Source organism: Pocillopora damicornis, chromosome 1 (assembly GCF_964200805.1).
Source record: "Pocillopora damicornis chromosome 1, jaPocDami1.2, whole genome shotgun sequence".
Classification (NCBI taxonomy): Eukaryota; Metazoa; Cnidaria; class Anthozoa; order Scleractinia; family Pocilloporidae; genus Pocillopora; species Pocillopora damicornis.
Window position 1 is genome coordinate 21,359,982 of NC_142670.1, and position 9,154 is coordinate 21,369,135.

Sequence of the window (9,154 nt, forward strand, 5' to 3'; positions counted from 1 at the left end):
CTTTATGATTAAACGCTAGCGTACATCTGGAAGACAATAATGGTTAGAATTGGAATAGTAGTAATTAAAACTAATCAATGGGGAATCTTTAAAATAGGAATCTTTAAAAGCAGAAATCCTGACTGAGGGTGATTAATTACCTATGAGTTGATGTTGGCATACTTGTAAATTCATTTGTTTCGATTCTGTATGAGAGCCTTTGCAAGTACTTTTTGGGTCCGATATCAAGTGCACGTGTTGAAAGTAGAGGTATCAAATATATTAAATAATTTGATATCTATATTGATTAAGGCAAATTTCAAATCGTAAATAAAGGTTATTTCAGTTGATATATGAATATTTCGAACGAGTTTTAAACTCCTCATAAAACCTATTATATAAACCCCGTTTTAAAGATTTCCGCTTTTAAAGATTCCTAGTTTAAAAGATTCCCCATTTCAAAGACTTCCCCGTTTTAAAGATTCTTGCATTTAATGATTCCCGCTTTTAAATTCCCCGTTTTAAAGATTCTCCGTTTTAAAGATTCCTTATTTTAAAGATTCCCACTTTTAAAGATTTCTCGTTATAAAGATTCCTGCTTTTAAAGATTCCCCATTTTAAAGATTTCCGCTTTTAACGTTTCCTCATTTTAAAGATTCATTATTTCCCTTTCTCCATTCTCCCCTCCCCGTTCCCCCATTCCTCCCTTCCCCCGTTCTCCCGTTCCACCGTTCTTCCATTCTCCCGTTCCACCGTTCTTCCATTCTCCCGTTCCACCGTTCTTCCATTCTCCCGTTCCACCGTTCTTCCATTCTCCCGTTCTCCCGTTCTCCCGTTCTCCCGTTCTCCCGTTCTCCCGTCCTCCCGTCCTCCCATTCTCCCGTTCCCCCGTTCTCCGTTCCATCATTTGAAGATACCAATTTTCCGCCGTCAATAAGACCTTGTAAAGAAATTAATCCAAATTCGTACAATGTTGTTCTAAGGACTAATCTCGGTGTCTGATACGTATGTTGACATATGAAGGTATTCCTGAGAGACCCAATTCTCTCCATCGAGCAAAGTGGATAACGTACATTTGCTTCATTTGCATCAATTTCCACGTAGAACTGACAGCTGCAAGCTATTTTAAAATTTATTTTCATAATACGGTTTCGTTCATAAAAAACAGGTCGATTTTGAAAGCTTAACTCCTGCTGGGAGCTGGTGATCAATTTATGACTTGTGCCATACGTACGTGGATCTAGTAGAAACAGAAAACCGCTATCTTGAAGTAGGCATGTAATTTGTTTCATTTTTCAAGTTCGTAGCCTGCTATGCATCATTGACTAACTTGACTTTTGGAAAAGGTGAGTGGCAGACGGCGAAGCATTTTTTATCCTTTGATTCACTTATGAGTACAACCTTATTTATATATCTCCTTTATTCAACAATTTGCAAAGACTAAGTCAAAAACCGACATTCAACATCCACCCATGATTAGAACTCACTTTTGAAAAATAAGAGGGTATTTAACGAATTTTTTTATCGTTTCTTATTCAGAAAATTGGATATTGGATGCAAAACGACCACAGCCTTTCGCAAATACGAATTATTTCATTGAAATTGTTACATTCCTCTCTTCTCTCTCAATTAAATTTAAACGTGACACTATATTATGTTAAATTTCCCTGTGTTATATACGGCGGGAATTTGATCTTTCTGCGGAAGCACATTTTTACCGCTCTTAATCACCTCATAATAATTATTTTTACAAGAAAACAGTGCTGACATATGGTAATGAATGGTTATATTTTTCTTGTTTCATATTCGTCCCTAAACTTAATTTATGTATCAATAGTTAAAATTGGGTATTGTGCAAGTCTCAGAGAAAGTTATGAGCACAAACATGTTTAACAAGGTGGTATAACAGGTGGCATCTGTCAACTGCTAAATTGTTAATTATTTCGATATTTTTGGTTTGAGAAAGATAGTTTTTTAATATTTTTATTTGAATTTACTATTTCCTGCAAAACGTCGAAATTTCTAATGTACACTGAATCTATCGGTGGAAACATCTTGAACGCATGTGGGAATATCTTGCGTGATGCCAAACCAACAATGTCCTGTCTCAATGGAAATTAGCATAAATTTTCTCTTTCTATGATAGTCGGTCTAATTAACCAAAGGCGATTGTGTGAACTCAAGTAGAAAAATCTGAAATTGAACTCGGATAATTACCCGCGGCTCCTTTAACCCTGCACACCAAAAGGAAACGGTTGGCTTCACTCTCAAATAAGGTTTAGTGCAATTTCAAAGCAAACTAACTCAAGGTCTTTTCAACGAAAGTAGATTATCAATACTCAGGGTTTACTAACTAACCTTTACATGATTATATTATATTATATTACATGATTGGTCATCGGATATAGTTTGGAAGATTTATCTTTGAATCTTTCTTGCCCTTTTGGTTACTGAACTTGTAGATAAATTGAGGATTTAAACAATCTTCGGGATTTTTATTTCATAAATAAATATATGTTAGTTGCCGGCTGGGAGGTCCGTATGGTGAAAAACTGTGACCGAGGTCACAGTTTTTCCACCACCCGGACCGACCCTTACCCGGTAAATAACATATTTATTCTTTTTAAACTTGATGAAATTCTTTCCGAAAGAACCCGAATGATTTAGGGCTGTAATTACGGCAAGATCTTCCATACACTCAACAATTTTTGACTGAGTAAATGGTAGTTAAAAAAGAGGTGAAGCAAGTTAAAGAGAGATGTCTCACTGAAACATTTTCATTTGCGTAACGATGAAGGCGATTTTAAAGGCTTCCAAACAAACTTTGAAACATTATTTTTACAAATATCTATCACAATCTGACACCTGTCAATTAGAGAGCCCGTAAGAAAAAAAGCGCAAGAACATTTGAAAAACAACTTTTTCTTCAAAAACAGACAATGATCTAACGGAAAGTATTATTCACTCTCATCGACGATTGATTCATGTACGAAGATTTACCTCTGTTCATTAAGTAAACGGCGAGGAAAGTTATTGTGAGTAAATTCAAATTTTTTATTTTGAAGTTGTGAGAGTTTGTTCGTCTGTTTGCTGCAATGGCGTGTGTAAATCTGGTCTTTTCTCCACAAAAACTAAATTCGAATGGCACACTCAAATGAGACACAAGGGGATTTAATGCAGCCATTTTTCTATAAATTCCTTCATTTTCTGTTGTGCAATTTACGGTACAAATGTCCAAATCGAACGGACTCGGAAAGACTCACCGAGAGCGTATATTTGCCGTAGAATTGAAATTAAAACTTCGCTCGCTTTTTCACTTCCAACAAATTGTTTTAGAAAATTCAGATATTAACTGAATGAAAGTTTCATGGTTCAGTTTAATTGTAACCAAATACCTCACGTTCTAACTTTCTAGGTATTTTTTGTGAACGATTAAAATTAATTGCAGACGGTTTTTAGGCCGCTTGTCAACCAAAGTAATGACGCTATTGCTTATACAAATTTATTCTGAAATCAATATTCTTCTGTCAACCAAAGTGATTTGAGAGAGAGAAAAGGGAGGATTCACAAGTTATTTATCGGCTTGAGGTAGTGGCCGACGTGTTTGCTTAAAAGTACTGCCTAGCCGGAAAAACGAGATAATTTATGAAAAAAAATGGCAACGAAAGTTGGGATGTACTCGGCGACTCACGAAAGCGTTACCGTGGCCCTTGGGCAGAGATAGGAAAATACTGACCGGGCAAAGAACCAATCAGATTGCAGGATTCGTTACCGTGCCCTCTGAAAGAAAAATTAAAGGAAAATACTGACCGGGTAAAGAACCAATCAGATTGCAGGATTCGTTACCGTGCCCTCTTAAAAATAAAATAATGAAGATAATCAGCAGCTTGTAAATGTTGATTAGCCAATTTTTTTGTCGAGGTCGAGTTGTTGTTACTTCACATTTAGAACCAGTATTTCGGAATGGAGATTTCGTTCTTCCATGGCGGTGTAAAGTGATCAGGCCTATCAGGTGGACATTTCAAAATGCCATAGCAGATCAAAGTTATTATTCCACAAAAGCTGAAGGAGCCTTCAAAATCAAAGCTTAATATTAAGAGTTGTGCTGATCTTCCAAGACGATTGGCATCATATCGAGCCTTGTGCAAATTGTTTACTCACGTCATGAAATGGAAAGTACTTTGACGAATTTTCAGGCAAGGTTTTTTAGTGTGCGCGTGGTATGATTGCTTTATGGCTTCAACTGGTACCAAACAAGTTTTGTTGAGAGAAAACTCTGATTTTGCTTTTCATGATCCTATTTTCAATATTTTTAGATTCAGCACAAGCAAAGAAGTATGTGGTGGCTGTTCCGCCATTTAAGATTTGTCCTTTTCGCTGCTTCCATGGATTTTGTCACAGCTAATGATCAATGCAGGACCGAAGTTTATATACAAGGAATGGCTCTCAAGCGTTCTGTCTTCAAAAGATGGTCACTGGTGGCTCCTCACCTCTGCGATGTCAAATGTGGACTAGAGATTTCGTGCCAAAGCTATAACTACAATCGAAAATACCAAATATGTGAACTAAATAACAGCAACAAGGAGGCGAGACCAGACAATTTCCTTTCAGCACCCGCTTGGATTTACATCCGGCGATTGAACGGCAGAGGTAAGAAATCAAAAGTCTCTCTATCTACGTGGTTGCAAGTTCTTTGAATCTTCTCCATCCTAAGCCTGGTTCCTTCTCACCTGGAAGAGCTAAGAATGGGAAGTGAATGTAAAACATATCGTTACTGCAGCTCCCTTAGGTTCTATCCCTGAATTACCGGCGCTGTCTTGTCACGAAATAAAGGCGAGTGAAGGTAAACACACCATAATTGGCAATTGTGACGATAGTTTTTCTCGCTAAAACTGGAGGACTGACTCTTCGCGGACGGAACAACAACAACTGGGGGAAATAACTCTGTAGAAACAACTCGGCAGCGAGAACAGAAACTCGTCACGATTTCCTGGTACACGGAGATCTACTTCGAGCGAGCTTATACGGACGTCAAGGATAAGACAATCTTTGGTTCCACAGTACTTTTATTCTAGGGCAGGCCAACAAGCGACATGACCTCTAGCATACTCTACTTTGTAATCATCAAAGCTGTACGTGGTACTTGCTTAAGAAGTAACTGGTGCGAAGTGCTATTGTTACACAAATTGCAATATTTGAATAAGGACACAAAGGAGCGGAAAAAAATCTCTTTGAAGTTAAACGAAAACTACTTAATTATTTCATCTGTTTCTACGACGGAAAGTATCTCAAAATTAAAAAGACGGATGCAATAAACTCTAGGCCATTAAAGTAGGAAACCTAGGTGCGAATTTACAGCTCTGGTATAGAAAACAATACCTATCTTAATTGCAGCAGCGCAGCTTAGGAAATAGAAAACGGAAAAGCAATTAAAAGTTTCTGCTTATTTACGCAAGATTGGTTTGGAAACCATTGCATGAAAAGAAATTAGATTTACGAGTATAAACTCAGCTGCTATCTACCATGAGAACCAATGTTTCCAGAAAGACCATTAACACTTATATTTACCTAAAAAAACATGTAATAAATAACAAAAGTGCCGACAAGTAGGTGCATATAATCACGCCTCTACTCTTGAAGGCGACCTTATCGTATTTAATGAAGAAGAATACCACTGTGATATGGCTCAGTGCTTGGGCGATGGAGATCCACTGACTGCCAAGGAGACTGGGGAAGAAATGTCAAATGAGTCACTAGAAATTGAAGATGAAGATATTCAGAGAGATGCAAGGAGTTCAACCACAAGATCAGGAAGAGAGTCAAGGCGTCCAAGAGAATCATCGTTCTTGTTTTACGACTAACTTGAAACAGAAGAAACCCTCGGCAGCAGCATCCATTACTCCCCCCTGGATGGAATACAAGTCCACGAAGTAAGCACTAGATCACGTTACATCTACCCGGCTTGTGTGCAGGTGAAACGGTTGTAGTGATTCATAATACAAACAGTGTCTTCTTGCAAAAAAAAACCAGGCTTTACAAGACGGCGTAGTTTACAGGATTCGCTGTGACTGCAGTAAAGTCTACATCGGCAAGAAAGGAAGACCCATACAGGATTGAATTATGGAGCATGTTCGAGAAACTCAAAGCTGAAATAGTTCCATTTACACGGTGCTGGCACTTGCCACAAGTTTGATCCTCAATTTTGATCGGAAATTAGATATCAGTCAAGTTATAAATAAACAACATTTATCTTCTGTAATGTTATTGGAGAGATCTGTTTATAAGGTACTTTTTCCCATGTTTACTTTCTCCACGTTGATGGAAATAATCTTCTGTATTTGAAAGATCCAACTTGCCAAAAACTATGCCTGTTTATTTCTGTACTTCTAAAGATTTCCTTTCACAAATCCTTTTGTCTTATCCCTCAACTTTGACTGCCATGCAGCTCGTTTGAATTCCGTTCAAATTATGGTAAAAGTGATGATTTTGAAATAGAAGAACCTTGAAATATATAAAAGGCGATTTGCAAGGTTCCCACTCAGAAAAATTAGTCGGGAACTCAATGTTGGCTCACAGGTCTCGTTAACCTTAAGTCTGCACCAATTTTATCTGACGGAAGAAAACCTGAAACTTTTTTTACAATTTAAAAAGTATTCCAGTGAAGGTCTTGGAAGCCAGATCCGATACTGGATGGTTTGGCTGAGTCCAATCATAAATTACGGCACTCCTTTTTCAAATAACAATTTGCTATTATCCTTGAGATCAAGTTTGCGCATAAATCAACATTCAGAGCGTCGTCTCGCTAAGGCCCTGAGTTAAGTATAGCAGCTGTCTACCACTGGATCGTTCTCAATCATTATAAGGTATCTTAGGAACTCTGCCTCGACACTCTTGGTGCATTCCTGATGTATCAAGGAGTAGGTCGTAAGTTGCTTGGCAAATTCATGGAATGTCAGTGGCTTAAGATCCCCTGTTTACGAAAGATTTTCTGTTCGTTCAAAATTAAAGAGCTCAGGAGAACTCATCTTTAATTAATTTTGACGTTAATAAATGTGAGGGAACATAAAACGACTTGTTACAGAGGATCTCAAAGAGGAAAACTATCTTTAAATCCTTGCGCACATGTATCGTTTGGGGTAAGCATGAGGGCCAAGGGAGAGAATATTTCGCTCGATGTAATAAAGTGGGTGGTACAGTTTGGCACTTGCCCTAAGATCTGTGTCGCTACATTTTTTTACAGAATTTAGAGTTGATGCAAATTATTATATTACCTCATAGATAACAGAAAATAAAGCCTGGAATCTTGCAGTCTGCTAGAGCAGGACATGATACTAAAAGAAAAAAGTCAATTTTGGTTACTTACAATCGACAGCCGAATTGATACGGTGCTATTGTTTGCCACTGCGAAAACTACATGTATTAAATATTTGCAGAAAAAAAGAAAGAAGCTTTGTATTGAGTTTTTCGATGAAATGGAAAATAACCCAATACACCCTGCTATTAGGGCAAAACATGCTTATGGCAAAGTTTGAAACTTTTTTCTAATTTTATTACATTTCTCAAGTGGGAAATTCATCCTTATTTTGTCAACTTATTTAAAGTTTCGGTCGGTCAATTGAGGAAATTTTTATTAGCACACTGCCTTACATTTCTGATAGTTTATTTGATAGTTAAAGAAATTCAAAATATATTTTTGGAGAGTAAATGATAGAAAAATAAAGTTCATAACTATCTATCAAACATATGTCCTGTGTTGAGTGGTCAAGACTGCAGGAGTTGCAAATCATCGCAGAGACGCGAAGAGTTCTTTTACAATCGCACTAAACAACCCCTGGGTGTATGTCTCACAATGAAAACTTAACTAATATATTGGTCGGAGTAACAAAGTACTCAAAATGTCAAGCTTTGCGAATGCAACTTTTGGTGACGGCTATTTCAACCCAAATTTTTAGCGAAAACACAATTTTACTAGCTCTTCACTAAGTAAAAAAGTTTCTATATTTGGATCCCACCTACCCTGGTGTCTATTGGGTCATTAGGCAACATTGTCTAATAACACCTGTTAGACCAGACTTTAAATGCTTTACGCATGCAAACACTTCTAGAGCATGGGTAGCCGTTCAAGTCTTTCAACTTGTATTATTGTATAAACTGATAGTAGAAAATAAGATAAAGAATCATACAAGGAAACTAAACACGTTTTAGAAAATTATGGACGACAGCAAAAAACACTTCTGTCTTTCCAGTCCCGTTAACATAGATTAACTATATATATACATACTCTGGTCGAATAAAATGAATAAAGCTAAGAAGCACGTAGTGGTAAATTCTCCTCTTCTTCTGTGTTTGTATGAGTCTCAAAACCATTTTTGCTGGACTTGTCTTGCATTTTTATTGATGTGCCTCGTTTCTTCTCTCAAATTCATTTGCATTGCGTTTGTTTGACATGAATTACCAAAAAACGATCTATAATCATAATGGATTTTACACCTGGCGTGACAGGCGATAGTCCAAGACGCATTTCTCCACTCAATCCGTTGCATTAGGTTAAATTCTTCGCCGCGTATTATTTTACCAATTTAGCTTTTTTCGCAAAGAACCCAAACAGGAAGAGGGGAATTCATTTCTAATATTAATGATCGTCTTGGCTTGAAACTAACAGTTTCTATCGTAACCATAGCTACCAGACAGTAATAAAAGAAAACGCGTTTGGCTCAATAACTCTAAACTTGGGCGCCAAAGAACGTTGGATCTTGGAAAGTAAGAGATGACTGTACTGAATGCATGAAAAACTTGAGTTTGACTTTCACCCCATGATAGATATGATATCCAGCCTTAACTCCTCTATTTCCGTGTAGCTGAAATAAAACGAAAATAAAATTTACCGAGCTTCCAAATGTGGGTATCACAAATATTTGGCGAAAAAACATCTTCAAATTTTATTTTCTTGAACAAAACATTTACTATGTTAAACAATAGAGAAAAACGTATTGTTTATTCTCCCAGAGTGCGTGAAGCAGGCTAAATATTTCATCGTGCACAAATTGTGGGGATGATTTTATCACACGGACGGAGAACGAAAAAAGCCGCGAGTAAAAGAAATTGTCGCATTAAAATCTTCTATTAATCACTCAATAAAAAAAAAAATACGATCACACGAACTTTGTTCTGCGTT